Source organism: Callospermophilus lateralis, unplaced genomic scaffold (assembly GCF_048772815.1).
Source record: "Callospermophilus lateralis isolate mCalLat2 unplaced genomic scaffold, mCalLat2.hap1 Scaffold_183, whole genome shotgun sequence".
Classification (NCBI taxonomy): domain Eukaryota; kingdom Metazoa; phylum Chordata; class Mammalia; order Rodentia; family Sciuridae; genus Callospermophilus; species Callospermophilus lateralis.
Genome location: NW_027512861.1, coordinates 174,295 through 200,443, shown reverse-complemented (window position 1 = coordinate 200,443; position 26,149 = coordinate 174,295). Strand labels below are relative to the sequence as shown.

The 26,149-nt window shown below is 32.0% G+C and overlaps 1 pseudogene; it reads right to left on the bottom strand.

Moving 5' to 3' along the window:
- The window catches only part of LOC143387996 (axin interactor, dorsalization-associated protein-like), a 162,292-nt pseudogene extending 142,931 nt beyond the window's left edge, over positions 1 to 19,361 (bottom strand).
- Positions 19,362 to 26,149: the final 6,788 nt, after the last annotated feature.

The window sequence follows — 26,149 nt, the reverse complement described above, 5'->3', positions numbered from 1 at the left end:
AGAATCCTAATATTTCTTATCTTACTAAGAAGTACTGTTTATTTTTTAATACAAGAACATCTTTTCTATACTTCTGCATGATCATTGTTACTAAACTATTAAATCTACTCAATAATAATAAGTAATATTAATAAATATTGATCACTTACACAACAATGGAATAGATACCCAAGAATGGGGAGCAGGTAACAAAAAGATCATGTCTCACTTATATCAGAAACAAAAACATAGAAAAGATCATATTGTAATAAGAGTTTAATAAAATGGGCAAAAAAATCAACCATTAAAAATGTATATAACAATAATTTTTAAAAGTTGATCCTGTTTTGGTGGCATGTGTCCTAGGTACCAAAAGCCTGAGTCAGGAGGACTAGAAGTTCATCTGCCTAAGCAACGTAGGGAGACCCTGTCTCAAAATAAAAATAAAACAATAAAAGAGCTGGGGTTGTAGTTCAGTGGTAGAGTGCTTGCCTTGCACATGTGGCACTGGGTTCGATCCTTAGCACTACATGAAATGAATAAATAAAATAAAGGTATTGTGTCCATCTACAACTAAAAAAGTTTTAAAAAATAAAAAGGACTGGAAATATAGCTCAGTGGTAGAGCACCCCTGGGTTCAATCCCCAGTACATCAAAAACAAACAAAAAAGTTAAAAAATATCTTGGTTATTAAGAATATCTTGGCTGAGTGTGGTAGTGCACACCTGTAATTCCAGAGGCTTAGGAGGATTAAGAATTCAAAGCCAGCCTCAGCAAAAGTGAGGCATAAGCAACTCAGTGAGACCCTATCTCTAAATAAAATACAAAATAGGGCTGGGGATGTGGCTCAGTGGTTATCTTGCATTTGTATTGTAACAGAATAATTAAATTGTATTTTCTTTTCTTTAGTATCAAAGCTCTGAAGAGGAAGTATTTGCTTTAGAATAATAGCTTTGTTATATTATGTTTACAAGTTAAAGTATTATCAAACATTTAATTTATGTGAATAGCTTTAGAACTAAAAAAACAAATTATGTTTTACTTTCTATTACTGTAGTATAGGTTTACATTTTCAACAACTATGGAATAACAGCTTCTATTGTTCTTTTAAAATAGCTTAAACTTTACATAGAGTTTTCTTTCTACCAATACTAGCAATGATGTCTTAGGAGGATCTGAAGAGGAGCTTGAATTTTACAAAAGATATTATCATAAGTATGAAGCATGTCATGGGTTGGAGATTCATGGGCTGATTTGGTAGGACTTACACACTTTGGATCACTACATGGCAGACATCTGATGCTACTCCACCATGGAAAATTCAGCACTCCCAGCCTTTCTCTTGGAGCACAGACCTACCAACCTCCTGAAGCTAACCCTCAAAAGATGACACACAGGCAAATATCAAAATGCATTCTGCTTTTGTGACTGACGTGTTTCATTTTTGTGGTAGGAAAAATGGGCAGCTGCCTCAATTTTGAAAGGGTATTTTTTTAAATTATAGAAAAAGATTCCTTCAAAACATTCAAATCTATTTAACTCAACACAATCTTGCCAAGTTCATACTACACTTAAAGCATTCAATAGGCTCTGGGGTGGGGGAAGAGTCCATTCATAATCTCTTTGAGGACTGAAACAAATACAAGTGAAAAATAACACATGTGAGAGTCTGACAATGGATAGTTAAAATGATCCTATTCAGGAGAGGAGGCAGAGTTTAATTATGCCTCTATAGAGACAGCAGAGAAAGCTTTCAGGGAGAGGTGGGATTCTGTGAAGCCTTGAAGGGTGGCTTAATAGAAGGGAATTTTGCAGGGTGGTGGTGGGGAGATATGCTTGAGTAAGCAGAAGTACATTACTGCAATTACATAAGAAAAAATGGCTCAGACTTTCACAATCATAGTTTTAGTATTTTCAGACAGAATTTAAAAGATTTCAAAATGTTGAAGTAAAGAATACATCAGCCAAGAGCTAGGGATGTAGCTCAGTGGCAGAGCATTTGCCTTATATGGGCAATGCCCTGGGTTTGATCCCCAGCACCACACACATGCACAAAATTAAATTTTAAAAACACTTTTTTTTTAAAGAAAGGAAACCAGCTAAGTTCAACATATTAAAAGTTAGAATTCACTATTTTTCCTTAGAAGAGGCTTAATTTTTTTAAAAAGCAAGCTTGAATAAGTATACTTAATCTGAAATATTACTAAATACCAATTTGTAGAAAATATTTAATTCCAACTCAATAATTAACTCACAACAAGTGCCCTGCTTGGATAAATTCCAAATTACAGAGTCTACCCTACTGAAATACTCGTTTATGTTTCTTTCAGAAGCAACAGCAAATTAAAATCATCTAAAAGGATAACTATCAAGAAGGGAAAAGTACAAATGAAAAACATTATAAAAATATAATAAAGTGAATCTCCAAAATACTCTTTCCATTTCTACTCCAAATCTTTTTTAAAAAGCCAAAAAAGTAATAGATTTTAACCTGATCTTCGACTAATACATGGATCAATAATTTCTTAGGAATTTGAACTGAGAGCTGTACTTAGGAATGATGTAGTACAGCACCACTACAGGTATTAATAACAGCATAGTTAAAGAACCGGTCCAGGTGACCCTAAAACTCATTCCTGGGATTTACAAGCTAATGTTGGTGTTGTCCTTAGCAAAATGAAACTGAGAGGATTCGAGTGCTTAGCATATAGATGCTATTCTAAAAAAAAAAGGCAATTAATGAAAGATCTTGTGAGGCAATAGAAGTACTTGAGCATGCTCAGAGGAAGAGATAATAAATATATGAAATAAACATCCACAGTCTTTACAGCCACTCTGTGTATCTATAAGATTCTTAAATTTTGTTTGGAAACAAACAACTAATAGGAAATAGTGACTGAATAAGAAGCCAAAATCCTAATTATTTTTATCATAAAAAACTGAGGGCTGGTGACGTAGTTTACTGGTAAAGCACTTGTCTAAGATGCCCAAAGCCCTTGGTTCAATCCCCAGCATCATCTCTCTCTCTCTCTCTCTCTCTCTCTCTCTCTCTCTCTCTCTCTCTCACACACACACACACACACACACACACACACACACACAAACACACACACATACACACACACTCACACACAAACATAATTTTCAGTAGAACCACTGTATAAACAACTGTTGCAACATTTTATTTAAAGCCATCAATGTGTTTTTCTCAAAATAATCTTATATGTAGCCAGTCATAAAAGATCATATATCATATGAGTCCATTTAAATAAAATGTCTTCAATAGGACAATTTATAGACAGAAATCAAACTAATGGTTTCCTAGGGCTGGGAATTGGAAGGGATTTTAGGGGGATGGCAAGAAGTGAATGACTACTCATGGGAATAGGGTTTCTTCTTGTGGTGATGAAAATGTCCTAAAATTGATTGTGGTGATGTCTGCATAACTCTTCCAATTTACTAAAAAATTGAATATGATATGTTAAATTGGTGAACTGTGCTTTATATAAATTATATCTCAATCATATACAAAGTATTTATTAATGCTTTTGAAAAATAAAGTTTTAGGTACAAAAAAAACCAAAAAATTGTGAGAAATATTACATTGATTAGTATCCTTATATACATTGGATATAGGCATAAGAACTATTTGTGAATATAAGTGTGTCTCTTATAACATCTCCAACTCTTATGATCTATGGCTGGAGATGTAGCTCAGTGGTAAAACGCTTGCCTAGCATGTGTGAGGTCATGGGTTTGATCCCCAGAACCACAAAGAAAAAAAAAACCTTTATGATCTGGATTACATAAAGTAACCAAAACTATTAAAATGACAGAGTTCATCAGAATTCTTGCCATATTCAGAAGGATGGTGTTCTGAAGAAATAAAATATGATCATCTAAAACTGTGGAAAAGCCACCAGAATCACAACAAATCTGTTACGCATTCCTTTGTTGTTGTCTGTTGTTGTTAACTTCTCTTTTCCAACCCAAACAACAGAAAATCAGATCCCCTTCAGTATACTCTGAGAATCCTTTTTCTACCCTGGATTTGCAATACAATCACATTTCAGCTATCTCAATAATATATGTCTTTGTTAGAATTGCTATGAATGAATTAAATATTGGCAGTTTGTGGAATTTATAGGAACATTCTATTTAGTTCTTTTTTGGCAGGGGATACTGGGACTGAACTCAGGGGCACTTGACCACTGAGCCACATCCCCAGGCCTATTTCATATTTTATTTAGAGACAGGGTCTCACTAAGTTGCTTAGTGCCTTGCTTTGCTAGGGCTGGCTTTGAATTTGATAGCCTTCTGCCTCAGCCTCCCGAGCGGCTAGGATTACAGGCATGCGCCACTGTGCAAGGCCCTCTTTAGTTCTTAAATTAATTTTTTACCTCTTACTCAAAGCATGTTTACATTAAAAGGATTGCACTAGTGTGAACTGAGATAGAATGACAAATGTTCTGAGATCTAGACCCTGCTCAGTTACTGGGGATTTAAATAAAACAGGGCAAACAAATCATTTCATTTCTTTCCTCAATAGAGAATGTGACCACAAGTCTGAGACTCCTTTCTGTTTGAAAATGCTTTGATTTTATGATTCCCTACTTAAAAATCTTACTTAGTTGGATAAATAAAATCTACTATTCCCTAGTCACATAAATGCACTGAGATGTGCAATCTTATCTCAATAAAAAAAGAGTACAGGAGCTGGGTTATAGTTCTGTTTGTAGAGCATTTGCCTTGCATGTGTGAGGCACTGGATTTGATCCTCAACACCACATAAAAACAAATAAATAAAACAAAGGTATTGTATCTGTCTACAACTAAATTTTTTTTAAAAAGGCTACATCAACTTACATTCATTCAGTTATTCACACTGTGCCTTTGCCCATACTGCAAGATGAAATCCAAATGGTAATTAAAAATATAAATATTGTAGGAGTTTAAAAGCACCAAAAAGTAAGAGAAATAAATCCAATCACTTTCTGTGCTAAACAATCTTAATATTCACAACAGATAAAACTCTTTCTAAAGGAATATCATTAAAAAATATAAAACAAAACTTACTTGGTTCTAGCTTCTTCAGGTCCTCCAGTTTAAATTTTTCCTGGGACTGTGTGGACTAAATTTAAAATTTGCATATTATATCTTTTCATTACAAAGATTTCACTACACCCTATGTCTTTTAAGTGGCAAGAATCAAATATTAAAATAAATATATTTCTTGCTTTAAAGGTAGAAAATGAAAAGTTCCAAACTGATTTTTGGAATATTCAAGCTAATAGAAACAGAAAAAATTAAAATCATATCTTTTATTTCTACAGTGTACAAAGTATGAACTAAATCATTTAAGTGTGAGTTCAACTGATCAATTCCAATTGTTATAAAACCCTTCTGAGATAATATTGCTTTGGGCATGAATGTCTAATATCTTATCAGAACAATTTAGAATAATTCATTAAAAAAATCCATTTACCTGTAAAGCTGCGCTTCGCAATTCCAAGCATGTTGCAATTTTGCCTATGGTCTTCTGTAGGGAAAAAAAAATGCTATACATCCCAAGATAATTTTAACTGTCAGTTACTAAAATCAAGAATTTTTATTTATAAGAGATCTATAGGGACTGGGATTTTAGCTCAGTGGTTGAAAACTTGCCTCACATGTGTGAGGCACTGGGCTCGATCCTCAGTATTACATTAAAAAAAAATAAAACAAAGATATAGTGTCCATCTACAATTTTAAAAATTTACAAAAGAGATCTATACTTCTTTAAATAAATTATTATTCCTTTTCTAGCACCTTGCAGATTTTAGAGAAGAGAATCTGAAGACAAAGGGCTGAGAAGTGGGAGAGAGATGAGTATATATTCTCCTCTAAACTAATATGCCATAACCAATTCTAAATCAAGTTTGGTTTGGTGATAGGTCTAGATATGATTTAAAGGGCAACAAAGATAGCCATTATGGAAAGCAGTGTGGAGGTTCCTCAAAAGATTAAATATTGAACTACGATATGATCCAACAATTCCACTCCAGGATATATGGCCAAAGGAAAGGAAATCAGTAAGCTGCAGAGACACCTGCACTCCCATACTCATAGCAGCACTATTCCTATTAGCCAAGAAATGGAAACCTAAGAGTCCATCAACTGATAAGTGGATAAAAAAAATGTTATATATACACAATGGAATACTATTCAGTCATAAAAATAAAGAAATCCTATCCTTTGCAACAACATGATGGAACAAGATCATTATATTAATGAAGTAAGCCAGGCACAGAGACAAGACCCAAAAAATCTTATTCATGTGGAATACAAAAAAGTTGATTTCATAGAAGTTGAAAGTAGAATAGTAGTTACCAGGGGTTGGAGCCAGTAGGGGTGGGTGGAGGGATAAATAAATGCATCCTACATTTCAAAAGAAAAAAGAAAAATTTGAAAGTTTTTAAACATAAGAAATGATAAGTGAGTAGAAAATGTTAACTGGATTTAAATATCACACAATATATACATGTATCAAAACATGTTACCCCATTTATATGTACTATCTTTGTTATCTGTAAGTTAAAATATTGACTTTATTTGTTTTAAAAATAGCTTCTTTTTAGTTGTAGATGGACATAATACCTTTATTTTATTAATTTGTTTTTATGTGGTGCTGAGGATTGAACCCAGTGCCTCACACATGCTGGGCAAGCAAGCACTCTACCATTGAGCTACAACTCTAGCCCCCAAATACTAACTTTAAAAAAGAAAACAGAAAATTAAAAAGGGGGAGGGCAATGAAAAGGGATTTTTGACATCTTCCCTTCCAATCATCTTCTCATAAAGCCTGAAATTTACTAAAAGATATCTGAAAGATAGCACAATGGTCTAATTTAATTCTGATTAAAGCTCAATTCTGACTTGTTTAAAAACGTAGGCAATATTAAAAAAAATCAGTATTTGTGATGAATGGTGCAGATTTTACAGTCTACCTGTTTTATAAAATAAGCTATAAAACAGATGTGATAAGGCACAGTCCTTGCTTTTAATATGCTCATGTTCTATTATGTGTGATAAAACATATACAAAATCACTATATTAAAAAGAGAGACACTCAATCTATAAGCTGCAGCAAAATAAGTTCCTTTTATGTCCTAAAGGAAAAGAACAAGATCTATATTAGGAATCCAGTCCCAAAGACTAGGGAGGATTTCCAAATTAAAGAGTTTGGAAAATTGTCATGGTTCAATTACTTAAAATCCCCAACTGAAAGCAGAGGGATAGGTTTGAAAAGTAAAGTAAAGTAGGGCATAGTCATTCTGAAAATGGACCTTCCACAAACTCCTTGCTGAGGAATCTAGGATTTCTTTAACAATAAGTTACACAGAAGTGTGTTTTTATTGTTCTTTTTTTTTTTAACAGACATGCCCTTAATAACACTGTTGTGAGCTGGGCATAGTTATGTGTACCATCTACTGGGAAGGCTAAGGCAGGAGCCTAAAAGTTTAAGGCCTGTGTGGGCAACACAGTGAGATTCTTTCTAAAAAAACAAACAAAAAACCCCTTGGCTATTGTGATACAGGTATGCAATGTATACATAATTTAAAGGAAAGGGGAAAAACTGAAGGAAAAATCATTTAAGTTATTTCAAACTGTCTAAACAATATTCAGAATAAGAATATGAATAGCTAAGGTGGAAATGAAAAGGGGAGATTCATGAGATTCATAAAAGAAATTATCAGGGCAGGCAGCTGAACAATGACACTGAGACTTCTAGGTCCTTCCAAAAAAGATATTTCTGAAATGTCTTTAGGAATAAGTCTAGATCATAAAAGCAAAGAACTGTGTACATCATTTACAATGCTTACAAAATGACATATTTTGGAAAAAAACTGACACATTTTTCTGAACGCATTTTATGTATGACTTACAAAATGTTTAGTAAATTGGGGATTTGGTGATTTTGTGTTTGGTTAATGTTCTTTGAAAGGTAAAAGAGGAGTAAAGGGAAGTAACAGTATTGTCCTGGCCCCTGGTGCTTAGGCTAGTGGACACTCTTCAATTACTGTATCTTCAACAAACAGCTAGGATAGCAACTCACACACACAAAAAAAACTATTATTGAGCAAGATATGCCTCTCAGACACACAAGTAATAATATTTAATTATCTCCATAATCTTTTAAAAATTTCAATATAAAAGCTTAGAAAATATGCAATTTTAATCTGAAAAGAGATTACATTTGAAAATTATATTTATACATAGTTTGCAAAATACTCAGGTTTATTCATCCTCTTAAATAGCTATGTATAGAAACCAGCAGTAAGCAATCTTTTCTACATAAAGTCTAATATCCCCAATCATTGTTGTTCAAATATACCACTCAACTCCAGCAAAACTAGTAAATAATTAAGTACAAATATAATAATCAAATAATTTATTAATAACAAATACTGTTAATTATTAACCACTTATTAATAACTAATGAGCACTTTCCGACAGGCTCTCCTAAGTGATTTATAAACATTAATTTAATTAACCCTCCCCACAACTCAGAGTTAGCTATGATCATTTTACAGGTGTGAAAACTGAAGTATGAACAGGTTAAGTAATTTGTCCCAGTCATCAATGCCTTCTATATAACACACAAGATATTCAATAAAACCACACACTTCAATCAATTCCATTTAGCTATATTCTTTCAAAACTGATTTTATAAAAGAATTTTGCTTGTATTGAGATGTATCAATGAGATAATCTTCAATATAGTGGTTAGCTTTTTTTCCTTCTTGACTTTAAAATCCATTTTATTTCACACTTCAAACATTTAAGATAAAAATGTTGTACCTGAACAATAAGAAACCACTAACAAACTATTCTCACTTAAACATTTCTTCAAGTTAAGCAAAGGCAATAGCTTTTTATACAGAAATGTACTGAATTATGGTAAAATACCAACAGGCCTTATTCATAACTATTTTTAGGGACCACACCCAGCTTCAGTATTAAAAAAGAAGTGAAACACTATTGTTTCAGCTGTGGCAATAACTTTTAAAACATGTAGATTTTATTGATGTCAAAATCAAGTGCTTGCTACTGAACCAATGTCACCTTCCTTAAAATGAACAGTTCAGAAAAATGATAAAGAAGCACAAGTTCACATATTCCAGAGTATAAGTATTGACTACTTTAATTAATGTACATTAAACCAAGCACTGAAGTGATGTTTGATTTTTAGAAAGACTTAAATCACTAGCATTTTATTCAAATTAATTGCTCATACCTAATATGATAAGAAACAGAAAACAGTATCATTTTTAGAGTATTATCTACTTTAGTTTGTCATTGCTAAGAAAATTGAGAGCCCTAAAGATCAGTTAAAGAAAAACATGGAATAAAAATGGACAATTAATGAGCTAAATTAATTTTGCTAAAATGTATTCAATTTATATAATGAATAAAATCAGTTTGAAAATAAACATAATTCAGTACAGTCTTTCTTAATCCAGACTTAACTTTTAAATATTTAAGCAGCCACTCATCTTCCATCTAGCTGTTGGAGGAGAGATAACACTGGGGTAGAGAGAAAGTGGAAGTAGAAAGGTGGAATCGATAAAACATAAAACAATTATATAGTGCTGTGATTCTCATTACCACCAAGTTTGACTCAAAACAGGGAAAAACTTTCTAAGTGTCATGAGACAGGATGTTCTATTTTGTCCAGAATCTTACATGAGAAAATCTACTACACCAAAGTAGGGAATTTCATGGAATGAAAGCTTTTGGCAGCTTTTTGTTGGCCACTAAACCCAGTTGTTATAATGACAAAACTATTGAAAACTGAAATGAAAGCTAAGGGAACTAATCGTGAGGGAGGATCAAATACGAATCATAAACTCTTGTTTTAACTAGAAATCTTTGAGAATATTAAAAATAGGAAATAAATGTGAAGTTTTTATTCTATCACCAATTAATTTGGTTTAGACAGATTAGTAGTTCTACTTTAGAATTCTTTAGATATAAAATAAACATTGGAAAAATATGTTATTCTCTTAAAAATTAGGATTTATTTTAATAAAACATTTATTCATCAAATATATTTGAGAGCTCACTGTGAACTAGACAGCAAAAAGTTTCATAAAGAAAGCACTTTAGTAATAAGATTGGTTTTTAAAAACCAAAAACATTTTTCAAAGTTCCACTAACTACTGAATGGTTGGCATAATTATATAACTTGTCACTGCTATCAATACATGAAATAGTATAAGCATAAGAAATATAACTCAAAATAAAATAACTTTTTTGCAAAGAATAATGTTAAAAGCATTTTCTATTTTCCTTTTTGGAGAAAAACAAATTCAGTTTTCTCTCCAGCTTATGTACAGGCATAATATTTAATGCAGATCTAACAGTATGTGTCAAAATTTCCTGTATTATGTTCTTCAGAACACTAGATCCAATGAAATATTCTGTAAAGAAAGGAGGGGAGCTTTTCAAAAGCAAATAATTTTTAAAATACTGCACAACCAAACTCTTTAAAATATCCAACATACACATTAGAATATTAAAAGTCCAGAGAAGTCACAAACTGTGTGCAAGTAATGCCTATTGGGCTGGGGATGTAGCTTACTGATATACAGAGTGCTTGCTTGCCTAGCATGAGGACCTGGGTTCTATTCTTAGCACAACACACAGACACACACACATACACACAGACACAATCTATTAATTTTTAAGAGCAGTGTTTCCCAGAACATGTCTTGAAGACCTCTCATTTCTAATCATTATTAACTGAAGACTTTGATAATTTTTTTCTTATGGAACAATCATATAAGGCCTACACATCAATATGAGTGTTTCTGTCTGTTGTGAATATTTCACTTGCATTTTCACAGAAATTTAAACCTTTAAATGCATATAACTTGCCTTATATAGTAGAACAGAATGACTTAGGGTCCTTCTTCAAGACCAAGGAATAGACAGGCAGACAGAAGCTCTGTCTGCAGTTACACCTGGCAGCCAGAAATGCCTCCTGGGCAGGTATTATAAATAATATGTTCCTCAGAAATCAGGCTTCCAGGAGAGGAGGAGGTACAGACCACTTCACATGTAGAGGTCACTGGAGTTTTAGGAAGAAAAGACCTTTTAAAGTCACTTAAGAGTTCTCTAATCTCTCATTTCTTATATAAGGAAAATCAGGCCCAGAGCCAAAGCCAGGATGCAAGACTTCAGTCTTCTGACTCTAGGTCTCAGCTCTCTCCTCTAGGACCTGCAGCCTCCTGGATCTTTTGGAGTACAAGATCTGGGGGTCTTTATAACCAAAGACAAGCTGAACAGCTATAAATTAAAGAATCAATAGCATTATCAACACCAACTCTAGTCTCAGAATACTAAAAAAAATCAAGAATAAGTTAATTTTTTACTCATCACTTAACAAGGTTCATTTTTTGATATTAACCTGTTTGTTTTGTAATTTTAGAATGTTTTAGGAGGTCAAAAGACTTTAATCTCAGGCCATGTGGCTCACAGGTTCTACTCCTGAGCAACAAATGCTGGAGAAATCTAACAAACTGAAGGCAAACAGGTGACTAAAATATGGGATCATTAAAACTTTTTTACATTTTTTTATTTTGTCTTCATATTTATAACATACTTCATTAACTATTAATTTATGTACCTGGATATCTAAGATTCTATTCATCAAGATTTAGATATTTTAAGTCTTAATTCAATGATGCTGGCTGATCATTTCATAAACAACTCCTAGACAGACTTCACAAATTTTATAGAAGTGGTATAGTGTACAGTCTTTGTTTCTTTCCTTAAGCATATCAGCTATTTCCTTTGTGATAATTATTTTCCAGGACTAAGATCCTAAGTCTCTTAAATCTATTGTGGATATTAGCACTTATTAAGGAAAAAAGAAAAACACCCTTTTAAATTGCAGTAACATAATTTTTTTGAAGTAGATTTTAAATATTTTAAAAATACAAATATATTTGGGCAAGAAATACAGCTAACCCTCTGGGGGCTTTTTCTCCCCAAACTCCTGTAACTAAGAATTAATAAACACAGGCCTATGGACTAAAAACTTGCTTAGGTTTAATTAAAAAGTTATGCAAAAAATTACTCCCATTTCCCCTTGTGCAAAAAAAAAAAAGTATTAATAAGAGTGAATTAGGTCACCAGGATTTTCACACTGCCTTTTCTTAAGAGATGAGGAAAAGACTAACACATATTTTTCACTATCTACAGGATTAAAAATTGACTTAAAACTAGTTACTCTGAGCCAGGAGAAAATGGGAGTTGTTTCCTCCCATTTCTTCTCTTCTTTTAGAATGAAGTTACTTTAAAGTATCCCCTTTTACATAATCTCTATCAGGGAATCAACTTGATATACAAAAATTTTAACTCAAGGAAGAAAGAACAGTACTGAAACATTTTGCAATCTTATATATTTACTTAGCTGACAGATCTGTATGCCAACTTCTTGACTTGAGCTAATTTTTTTTCCATTTGTTTTTTGGTTTGGGGGGTTTTGTGTGTGTTTTCTGTTTTGCTTCGAGAGGTGATACATAAAGAGTTATGAAAATTCAGAGTTAAGCATTGAGGTGGAATGCACTTATTCCCAATCCTTCTGTTTTTCCAAGTGACTCGGAACAAACTCCAGTCTTTGGGTTACCCACGCTTTTCAACTAAAAGTGTGGATGACTTCCATTAGAGTTAAATAAGGCCTAAATAGTTAACTAAAGTAATTCATTAAGTGATAAGTTATATATCTGTACAAATGTTCACTTAATGTTAGGCAAAGCATAATCAATCTGATTTTTTTTTACTTAAATATAACAGTTTTTTGTTTATTTTTCTGCTTAATGGACTCAAGAGCAATTTCATTTGGAATTGAATATATCTAGATATTATTTGATGGTAGCTTTTGCTCTTCTGTGAATTCAGAATTGTTGTGTTGAGCTTGGGCCTCTTTTTGTAGATGTCTTGCTAATCTGTAAGAAGAAAACTTTTTTTTAGAACTGAAAGCAAACTATCTCAACTGCAACAAAGTAAAACAAATTAAATCTCTTAAAAACAATAAAGTGCATAATACTTTGTTATGTTATTGAAGTAATTCCACATTTTCAAGGCAAATCTACATTACCCTGAGAATCAAACTTTTTACAAAAAAAAGTTTGCACAAAATAATGATGAAATAAGATACTTTTTATACCATTTCACTGGGACAAATTTCAGAATCTTAGAGCTGCAAAGAATCTCAAAAAGCACATAATTCAACTTTCTTTACTATGCACTAATTTCTTTTATAAACAACCAATAAATAGTTGTCCAGATTCTACTTTAACACTTCCAGTGAGCACCAATAATATATCAACCATAGATATGTTTTCATTCTATTATAATTCATTTCCCAATGAGATTTGCCCAAATCCAAATTACAGCTATCACAATAACTCCATCAAAATATGCTTTTGAAACATTTTTAAATGGAAAATAAAGAAAAGCCGTCCACCAATCAAAAACAGAAAATACTGCTTGCCCAGATATCATCATATCTAAAAATGGCAGGTAGGCCTTGAGTGAGTTTTCCAGGATGAATTTATGATGCTAGTCCAAGCTCAATGGTGAAGATCCAAAGCTATTTCTGAGACAGCAAAAGGCAAAGACTTACTCTTATGAAGAAAGAGAGGGAAAAACAAGAGACCAATTTTAGACACAGTATTTGATTAGACATATTTCTAAACAAGTTATAAAAATGGCCAATAAACACATGAAAAGATATTATGTATCATTAGACATCAGGGAAATGCATATCAGAATCATAAAATAATTACTTAGCACCCATGCAGATGGATATAATTTAAAGAGATGAAGAAAATAATAGGCGTAGGGAGAGTACGGAAAAAACTGGAACCCCCATACATTGCTGATGGGAATGTAAATTGGTGCCAGCCATTGTGGAAAAGTTTAATATAGTTAAATACAGAGGAAGTGTATGCTCCATCAAACTCCTGAATGGATATATCCAAAAGAACTAAAAATAAATGTTCACACAAAGCACATGTACACAAATGTTTACAGCAGCATTATTTGTAATAATCAAAAAGTCATAAAACCAAAATGTCCATCAACAAAATGTGGTACATATATTCAGTAGACTATTATTCAGTCATAAAGAGGAATGAAACTCACATAATATGCTAGCTACAGTTATGAATGAACTTCAAAAAGATTATGCTATATAAAAAGAAGTCAGATGTAAATGGTCATGTTATATGATTCCATTTACATGAAATGTCCAGGAAAGGTAAATTCATAGAGAAAGAAAGCAGATGAGTGGTTCCCAGGATATGGAAAAATTTAGAATGACTGATACAAGGTATGAAGTTTCTTCTTGGAGTGGGAGAAATTTTTAGGAATTACAATAGTGATGGTTATAACACATTGTGAATACATTAAAGACCACTTCACTGTACATGTTAAAATAGTGAGTTTTATGGTATATGTAAAAAAAAAGCTAGCAAAATATTTTGAAAATAAGATTGCTATTCTGGTTGAGGTCTGGGAGTAGGAATGGCAGCAAGTGCTAGGTAGAAAAGGCAATTAAAGAAGAAGTTCATCACAGTTCCAAAAAACAAGAACTAGATAGGAGTTCTATTCTATGCAATCATATCCTTAAAGATCAAGTAGTATTCTCAATGGCCTCTATCCTCTTTATGAAAAGTCTGCATCCTTTATCATTAAGCAAGAAATTCTTACAAAAAATCTTAACATTTGCTAAGATAGCTCCACCATGTTACTCAGTCAAATTTTCATCCATTTACTTACTTGCTTCCAAAGCTGAAAACCACACAATATATTTTCCTAAAATGTCATTCACTGACTCATAGTCTCACATTTTTATGAATTCTTATGCAGGAGAAGGTACAAAAAAATATGGCCCATTGTCCTTTTTCTGTATTTGCTTTCTTTTTTTTAACTCTGCTGACCTATGTGGACTCTTACAGGAATTCATGGTCTATACACCCTTAGCAATGTCAACTATACATCCCTGAGTTCAGGGAAGTTATAGTGTAATAGTTTCTTTATTTGAATATTTCTACATATAATTTGCTAGGAGTGGCTATCAACCTAAGCAGGATTCTTTTTTTTTCTTTAAATAGTTTTTGTTTTGTTATTTTTTTAGTTTTATTTGGAACCAATATCTTTTATTTTATGTATTTATTTTATGTGGTACTGAGGATGGAACCCAGTGCCTTGCACGTGCTAGGCAAGCACTCTACCAATAAGCCCGTGCTCCAGCCCCAGCCCCTAAGCAGGATTCTTGTCAGGAAAAAAAAGTATAGCTTTCAACTCCTGGTTAAATACTAATAATCAGGGCTGGGGTTGTGGCTCAGTGGTAGAGTGCTCGCCTAGCATGCACAAGGCACTGGGTTCGATCCTCAGCACCACAGAAATGTAAAATAAAGATATTGTGTTCATCTAAAACTTAAGAATAAATATTTTAAAATAAATAAATAAATACTAATAATCAGAATAAAGGAGACTAAATTAAAATAATCCTGTTTTCAAAAATTAGGCAACAGATTGGGAGAAAATATTGTAAAAATAAAGAACTTTTTTCTGTAGTACATAAAGAACATCTACAACTCAATAGGTAAGAGATAATTCAATTTAAAAATAGGTAAAAGCCTCTACTCAAAATGTCATGTGTCCGCGAAGTTTTCCCTGATACCAGATTTAAAATGGTGGTCTCCTAATTTCTACCCCATATTCCTGTATTTCTCTTCCCTACTTCATTCTTCTTCAAAGTATTGACCATCATCTAAAATATAGGCAAGATGTTTTGCCAAAATGTGACAATAAGGCAAGAATCCAAGTTACTATAGCTTAAGAGTCATTTTCTAAGAATGACAATAGACTCAATCTAAAAATTAGACCTATTCAACAGTAACCAAAAAGCATAAACATGTGACATGGCAATAGCTGATGAGGCAAATCAACTATTTAGAATAAATTGATGGTAAAGAAAGATCAGGCTTAAGCTAAAACCTATTAGTGTCACACAAATTCAACTGATTACCTACAATAATTAATAAGCTTTGTCCTGCTTTAGTCAAACCAATTTTTAAAAAAAATGAAGTTACAGGTGATAATATAGTTTATACTTCAAGGAAATGAACTTGATACTACAAAAAATTAAGTCTCAGAAAAATTATAAAATAGTACTCATATATTGCTATATCATATTTTTTAATTACAATCAAGGAAAAGCAGATTTTCTATTCTATAACATATAAAGAACTAATGTTAAAAATGAGAATAAACTGTTGTTTCTGGGCAAAATTTTTAAAAATTGGGTAGAAAGAAGGAAGATGAACTTCAGGGAGCTAGATAAGGAAATAAAGAATAATATATTACTAAGTCCAATACTAAGAAACAAGCCACCTTTGGACATTTTGGAATATCCTTCATTTACCATATAAATTTGTCCAGATAATTAAAGCTAACAGGATTTAATTTTTTTGATTAATACTCATAAGGTAAACATTACAAAATAAGCAGTCATCTAAACTGGCTTTATCTCTGATTTTAGAATAAAAGAAACCACACCTGAGTTATAATTTCAGAGTCTGATGATCCTTATGGCAATTAAGGCATAAAAGGCACTTTGCTAGTCTTTAAAATTCAAGAAATTAGTATAGTATAATGAAATTTGATTATGCTAGAGGAAAAAATGCAAGATGCACTAGCTCTTAGGTTTGCATGCCACATAACAATGCTTCCATATAACAATTAAAGCAATAGAATAAAATAGTTTTTATAAGAAATTGTTTACTAGCAAAGAATGAGACATTTAAACAAAAAAAAAATTTTATTAAATTACAGATTAGATATACAAATATGTTACTTTAAAACTTGTTTTTAAGATCTGCAAGCTTTACCAATTTTTAACACCTTCAAAGCCAAAATTATTGAGGTAATATAAATAATAATCCTGAAACAAGACAGAAGATATCATAACTGTCTGAGAACAGCCATACGATAAAGCTATCAACAGGTAGCTAAGTGAAATCTGAAGAGAATTCTTAAGAAATCTCCTGGTGTTCTTAAAAACATAAACACTGAATAAGTTTTAAAGAAAAGAATAGAAAAATAGATGTCATAAAGTAGATATCACTAAATTTAGAGAACATAAAATCAAGCTATTAAAATTAAACTAAATTTTTTAAAAATAAAAAAATCTGAGAATAGGTATTGTTGAAAAAATTTTAGACTTAATACTAGGTGATAATTTTAAATAACAGTAAAAATAACTATGATTTTGAATCATAATTATAGAGACCTATTGTTCCAAGGACATGAAAAATAGTCATGATTTCCTAACAACTAGATTTTTTTATATTTCTTGGATTACATTCAGGATACAGGAAGATTTATGGGTAGCAGCCAAAATGAGTAAACTTTAATTTGTATGATGAACCATTGATTTGATAGGTTTATCTTAGTTATAATTGGTCCATGAGCTTATTAAGATGGCGAACCAAAGCTGCCAGTGGGAAGTATGCTCAATTTGGTGGGCCCCGAGGCCATCTCTGGCCAAATCAACATCAGCCTTATAAGAGGCCAGTCATGCAGGAAGGGAGTTTCCCCAAGATATGATTTCTTGAGGCCACAACCTAGAGCAGGTCCCACAGTCAAATAATTCACATTCCTTGGAAAGAGAGAACAGTCATCAGTTGTGTCCATCGAAGGGGGACACTGTCCAGGTGTACCCTGGATATTTTTTGAAATCTCTGGGCTGATTCTGCACCTGATAAAAAAGATAGCACAATGATAGACAACAAATGAGAAAAAGGACAATCATCTGGTCCAAAAACTTAAGACATGAAATTAAGAAGCAGACAAAACAGAAGACAAACAACCATATCACTTGGAATGTATTACTCTGAAGGCAAGTGCAGTAGAGAGAAACACAAATTATTTTAAGCAAAGTAAGAAAAGACCATAGCAATAAGTTATTTTTAGAGAAAACCAACTGGAGAAAAAAAATGTATGTTAAGATATGTCAACTTGACACAAAGATAAAGTAGAACAGGAATCTGAACCCATTTACAAGCTGAACAGAGCTGAATAATGAAAGCTAGTGTCATAAACTTGGCTGCTTGACTGGCTTTGTGTAAGAAAATATCTCAGAACTTTGAACTTAGGAAATTCCAACTTGTCTTGCACCAGGTCACGAGCTCCACAGAGCAGAAACCTATTTCAACAAGCAGGTTTAAAAAACATTTAAAAAATATTTTTCATTGCTATTAACGATACACTTAAAAATGCAGTAAGTGCTAAAATCCATCAAAGTAAAATGCACTGAAAAAAATTAAACTTACTCAGAAAGATGTTCAGAATTTGGGATACAGACAGAAACTGAAATTAGAAGAAAAGTTTTATATTTACAACAGCATATGAACTATGATGAGAGTAACAATTTAGTAAAGAGTTCATATTGTGGTTGACCAAAAATAATAGAATAAATAACAAAATCCACAAGTGCACAGTTATATATATGTACCTTTCTCTACTACAACTTGGCAAGTATGGGTTTCATGTTGACTTAAGTGTGCAGCCATATTATCTAAGCCAGAAACATCAGTTAGGAAATCACATTAAGGCACACTAGTGTAATGCCCCTATTAAAAAAAATAGCATAAAAGAAAAGTTTTTATCTGTTGTTAAATCTATATATAAGTTCAATGATTATTTTTCCACAAATTATCTTTTTGTGTAATAAATGTAACTTGTTATTTGTTATATAAATTTGATGTAACTGAAATGATTCTCTATAAAATGGTACAGCTATGTCCAAATTTTGCTACTACTTATTTACATAGAGTATTTATGTTTTATAAATATTTATCTTTTGTACCAGTCAAAAGACCTACAACCAGTCTAGGTTCCATTAACAATTTGCAATAATATAGGCAAGTCACATTCTATTTGTTCCTCTGCCCATCTGCAAAGTGAGAATAGCATTCATTCACTCAATATATATTTACTGAGGTTGTCTATACAACTGTATCACTGTTATTATGAACAACAACAACAAAAAAAAGCCAGTCAGTACTTGAATGAAATTTATAATCTAGTGTTTTATTTAGTTGAGGACAAAATTAGAAGAAAATTATAATGTATTTAGAAGTATAGTATGATACCTGCCACTACATGCCAAGGTTTTAGCATGATCTTCCAAGGGTGGTTATTATTTAACATGGAATTAACTGACGTAGTTAATAAAAATGTTGGAGTCCACAAATTTGGAATCCTCATCATCCCAGCACTGTGAATGCTATTGCCTACCTGATGGGGCCTATACTACTCATTCTCTTTAACAAAACTTGTGAGTGCTGTACAGAGAAAGGAGAAAGAAACTCAAGTCCAGAGAAAATAAAGACAGCATCATGCTGCCTTAGCAGGTCAAAGCAGGGAGAACTCCACTATGTTCTTGATTCTTAAATAACACATGAAATGATTAAGGATTTTCAAAGGAAGTTAGGAAACAAGTCCAAAAATCATGAAAAACTTTTTCTGAGTCTAGAATAGTTCTTATACTCACTGAATTAAACTGAATAACATTTGCTATCTGAAGTATTTAAACATAATTGGCATGTTAAAGTTATGTGTCAATGGCCTTAAGATTCATATTTAAAATGTGTTTGATCTCGTGACTTTTAGTTGAAAAGTATCTTAAATATTATTAAGACTGTAAAAATATTGAGATGGTTCAGAGAACTTAGAAAGCCACTATATAATTGAACTTATTAGATTTATTAAAATGTTAAGCAATTGGGAGCTAGTTGGGTCAAGCATTTGAAGTGCCGTTTAAAAGAAAATCAAGTATATTTAATGGATAAATGACACTAAATTGTTTAAAGTAATTTGAACTTAAATGTCACTGTTGAAAAAAATTCAGTCTGTTCAATTTAAATGAACTTTATCTTACATTAAATTAAAGTTCCTCTAGAAAGTGATTACTAAAAAGTACTCAAATTCTAAATGGAGTATTTCTAAAATTCTAAATGGAGTATGGAGACTTAAAAGCTTAAAGAAAGTTAAAATGTAAAATACTTAGCTTAAATAACTAACTACAATTTTTTCTATGAACAAACTGCCCTCATAGATACTAAAAAGAGTTTTACTGGTAAAGAACAGGCTACTGCCTATTCCACTGGATATAGATAATTTAAAAAGGGATGGCATGACTAACTCAATCTGTTTTTAAACAGGGATTTGTAATTGGAATTTTTAATCAAATTTCTTGATCTGGGAAAATATGTGAGTCTGGGAATATTATAGTTGGGTCATTAGTAGAGAACAGATGGTCTGTACAGAGAAAGCAGAAAGAAACCCAAGTCCAGAGAAAATAAGACAGCATTGTGCTGCCTTAGCTGATCAAAGCAGAGAGAACTAAAGTAAGTTCTTGATGACTTTGTTTTCCTTATTTGCTCTGCCTGTTGCTCCTCTACTTAAGGGTCTATAAGAGTCTTTGGAATCTCTCTAATAAATCAAAGTTTCACCTAAATTTTGTTTAGGTGAAAAAAATTGATCATTTAACCGATCACTGTTATTATCAGTTTAATACAAAGTATATACATTCAACGTTCATATATTTGATGTTCATTGCATAATATATATGTTACACCAGTATATGAATACAAACAAACAGGATATTTCAGACTGATTTCTCATCCTTAAGTTCTATTCTAATAGCATGATATATGTGTGCACTGAGAGAATTCACTGGCACATCAAATCTAAAATCATCTGCTTTCTCCCCAAATCATCTCCTCCTGACTTTCTTATGGTCCCATTTCACTTGACACTAAAGCTCAAACCATAGTTACCTATGACTTTCTCCTTTCTTAAAACATTTAATGTCAAGCATTTTATAATATTAACAACTTATTGAGTACTTATCTGTGCCAGGCTGCTTTTAAACATATCATCTCATCTAAATCTTACAACAACCTGAAGAGTTAAGTGTTATAATTATTACCCTTTTATACAGTACAGAGTTAGCTTAGTAGCCTACCAAGGACATAGAGCTGGTAAAGGTCAAAATCAGGTGTAAAATTATGCACTTTGATTCCAGAGCCCATATTACATCATAAACACAATGTAATACCACCTCACCACCTTAATTCAGATCCCTAATCTAAATGATTTATGCACCTACAACTCACCTTGTATGTCCCTGAATTCAACTTTCCTTCAGTATCACTTGAATCTACACAAAACACTAATGGTTCTCCAGTGCCCTCTGAATTAAGTCCAAATTTCCTAAGTTTAATTTTCAATGCGTTCCAATATGATTGTAAGCTGAAAATTGTTGCTACAGACTTTAATCCATTACTATCACACAAACATCATGTTCCATCCATTTACTACTAGCCATACTTTCTGTATGCCTTCTCTTTTTCATTTCTGCACTTTTGTGCTATTTTCTCCAACTAGAAGATCCCTCTGCTTCTTCTGCCAGTTAAAAAAAACACTCATCCTTAAAAACAAAGTAAACCTAATTCCTAACCAGATCATTCCAAGTAATCTCTCACTTCTCTGAAATAACTTATTGCACTTATTAAAATCCATAGTTACTTCTGTTCATACTTTATTTCCCACCTAATGAACAACATTCCCTGAAGGCTAGATCCAAGATTGCTTTATCCCTATCATCTACACAGAACCTGCTACAATTCATACATGATAAATGCATAATACACATAATATACACAATAAAAAGTATTCCATTTCAATAAGTAATTACAAAGATTGGGGGGTATGGAATTTTATAAATATGCTAAGTTCCACTCACAGAAATTGACCAATTCCAATGTGAGACATAATGGTAGTTGAGAGAAAAACACTCCAGACCTTTAAAAAATCAGATAATTTGTTTAAAAAACTAACACACAACTGAGCTAGACAACAATGAGGTAAAAATCAAATTAAAATCTGATTTTTAATATGCAATAAATCCTATTCATTCTTATAAAAGTCTTTATTAAGGCAGTACCTCAAGTAACAATCAATTTCTCTGAATTCAATAAACACTCTAATGAGACTAAAAGTTTTAATGCTGAACCATTATTTTTTATCTTCCTGTGAGCTACTGGCTCAGCATCATAAATGGGACCTTTTGTCCAAATACATATTTTTTCCATATACATTAATTTATTCAACAAATATTTACTGAATGCCTACTATATGCTAGGCTTAAAAAAACAAAACCAAATGAACAACAACAACAAAAAAACCCCACAAATCACATAGAATGTAGTAAGAGAACACAGACCACAGACAAACAAAAAGTAAAATATACAGTATTGCAAATGCACTATGAAAAAAAATATTAAAGGAGGTAAAAGTGCTAGAGTGAAGCATGGGGGGAGTGGATACAATTTCAAATGCAGTAATTAAGGAAAGGATCACTGTCAGAGTGGAGATAAAGGAATAACCATATAATATCTGGGAAAGAGTAAACTATGCATAGGAGATAATAAACACAAAGATCCTAAGACATAATGCCATTCCCTCTTCCTCCTTTTCCATGAACCCAAAGCATCAAACAAGTCTTTGGCTATACTTATCAATAAATTAGTTTGGTGGAACAAAGATATTGTTATTTCAAGGAGAATAGCAACATAAGCAGAAAATAAACAAAGAAACAAAGGAAATAAGAATTTTAAAAAATGGTGCTCAATGGATTTTGAATTCAGTGTGTGGTATAACCAATGCTAATTATCAACATTCATCCATAGTTTCTTTACAGAAGCTAAGATGTATACATCTATTTGAAAAAGAAACAAACAAAAAAGAATTATGAAGACTACTGATTTCAAGAATTTCAGTGGTTTCATATATGTGCTTCATAAATTAACAGCGTCACTTTAATAGGTATCTTAAGTAACTTTTTGATATTCACATATTGTTGGTGGGCCTGATTTTTCCTTTCATTTTACAATGCAAATGCATGAGAATTTCATCTTGACACCATTTTTCACCAATGAAATAAATTTACCAAGAGATTAATGGCATATCTCAGGTCTTATAAGGAACAATATAATATCCATTAGGAATCAGTCAGATTTCCAAACTGGCACTCCCAGAAAGTTTAATTTAAAAGTGCAAACCACAATGATACAGCACTTCCTAGCAACTAGGATGACTATAACAAAAAAGATATAATACCGAATGTTACAAAAGATTGTGAAGAAACTAGAACCCTCATACACTGCTGGTGGGAATGTAAATAATGAGGCTACTTTGAAAAGCAATTTAGCAGTTCCTCAAAAGGATCAATGTACTATAAAATCCAGCAAATTTAATGTTAAGTATATACTAAAGAAAAATAAAAAGACATGTCCTTATAAAAACTAATATGCAAATGTTCACAATGTAGCATTATAACAACCTAAAGTGAAAATGAACTGAATGAATGGCTAAACTATGACATATTCATAATATGGAATATCATTCAGCACTTTGAAAAATGAAGCATTCATACATGCATGCTACAATATACATAAACCTTTATAGGCAGTTGGAAAAGACTACATACACAGTCTATCATTCCATTTGTAGAAAATATCTAGAATGAACTAATCTACATAGACACAAAGTAGATTCATGATTGCTTAGTAATGGGGAGAGTTGAAAAGAAATGGGGATAACCACTAATGAATGGGGAAAGGGTTTCTATTTGGAATGACCAATATGTACTAAAATTAACTGTGGTCATTGCTGTACAGCAGCAGTACAGTATAATACTATAACCTATTATAGGTTTGGATGCTATACTATACTGTATAGTATAATATAGCACAATAACATAACCTATTAATTTTATTGTTAAATGCATATTGTACAGCATGTGAATTATATTTCAATAAATTTGTTATGCAAGAAAGAATGTAAATTATAACCATTGTTTAGTAGAAAGAATTTTAAAAAATCAACAAGTTACCTGAGATCTTCAGAATGCTCCTTAAATATACAAAACCTTTTACTTGGACGACTACTGTGAAAGCTGGAGAGACAGAAGACATTTTAATAATTTTAGTATAGAATTCTATTATTTCATAATAATAATTATATTAATTTATAAACATATTTCAAGTCTGTACTTAAGTTTCTAGTTTTTAAAAGACTACAGAATAAATACTGAACCATTAACTCTGTTTAATTTAACATTTGATCTGATATTCCATTTTGTTTTTAATTCCTAATGACACATACTTTTTTCCCTAAGCATATACTTAGATGATCAATACCTCACCATTATGTAAAAAGGAAATGCTCAAAGAGTTAAAAAAACAAACTAAATTTTTCATTTATTATACATTTAAAACAATTCTAAATTTTTATTAACAAATTAATTTTGCTACAATCTGAATTATTATTAGAAATCAACTTTTTGAAAATAACTTTTTAATAATCTTAGCATGCTGGTATATAGGGAGGGGAACAGAATTCAATTGGTCTAGAAAGTACACACTATTTCAGCTAAATATTACTGTTTACCATCTGTAAATTCAAACATCTCGACAGTTCTTTGTAATTGTTAGTAGAGGTTTAAGAAAAAAAGCAGAACTCATAACTTAATGCTTCCTCTAATCACAGAACAAAAAACCATTAACCAAACATTGTAGCCAATAAGGAAAGCTTTCTGTACTAGAAAACCAGAAGTAGTTTAGCACACTATATCTGAAAGTCACAGAAAACCGTATCACCATCACCTGAGAGTTTATTTAGAAATGCAAAATCTTAGGCTCTTCACAAACCTACTGAATTAATCTCTGGCAGTGGGATCCAGGAAACTGCCTTAACAAGTTTTTCAGTGATTCTTACATAAGTTAAAGTTTGAAAAGCAGTAGCCAACAAACTAGATAAATGGCTACTCACATCAGTGATGCCTATATGTAAAGGAACAGAAATATTCTGGCTAAATATAATCCCTAGAAAACAGCCTCAGAAGATTTCAAATATCATTTCTTCAAGCTAGGGTAACTATTATTTGGAGATTTATGAATTTAAGATATTATCACAAAAATACAGTTTTTAGAGAGATCAGGGGGTTGGGAAGCCCTGAAATTGTGTGCAAAAAATTATATAAATCATTGTTTCCTTAGAGGAATGAGTCCAAGGCTGGGAGGCAGGTTTACTGGGGATTGAACCCCAGCATGCTCTACCAGTGAAATATACCTCCAGCCCTTTTTATTTTTAGACTAGGTCTCTCATAAATTGATGAGCTGGCCTCCAACTTGGAATCCTCTAGCCTCAACCTCCTAAGTCACTGGGATTACAAGTATGTACCACCAGGTTCAGTTCAAAATAAGTTATTTTTTAATGACATTTTAAAGTTTTTTCTCTTCAAATAAGTATACTGTTTTTATTTATTCTTTGATAAGGAGAGAGAAAAATTATATTTTAGGGTCTTTTTGATGGCTTCCACATCTATCTATAACTTGAACCAAATATCTACTAATGTTCCTAATTAAATTTTTAGTTGTCTGAATCCAGTTATGATTTAGAGTTCCCTATCTTTGGGAAAAAAAAAGCATTTATACTGCCTCTTTGACTCATCTGTATTTACTACATAACTTCTACAACTGCAATTTTGTGTAATGTAAGAATGGAAAAATGAATCACAACTCACAAATAAAAAGGAGGAAAAAGCTACCTTTCTTCCCTATTTCCACAAAGTTGATAGAAATACAGAAACACACCTAAGAAAACAGAAAAGGCTAAGACTTTTATTCAATACAGTAAAAATACAGTGTTAAGATGTAGGTCTAAAAAACCTGCTACCCAACTGCATGACTATAATTACCAAAAGCTCATTGAATTGTTCTTCACAAATAGGTAAATTTTATTAGGTATAAATTATACCTCAAGGAAATTGAGGACAAAATCCCTCTTTGACCATATTTTCCTTAATAATCTTGATTCCATGCAAGAAACAACTTAACTTTCTGAGAAACACAAAAGGAATGACTTCCTTAACATCCAACAATATTGATGGTATACCTACTATTTCAGACAGTAAACTGTAGAATGATGATATAATAACTAGAGTGGTAAGTTGCCTGCCCTAGAATTCATGGTTGAGTGA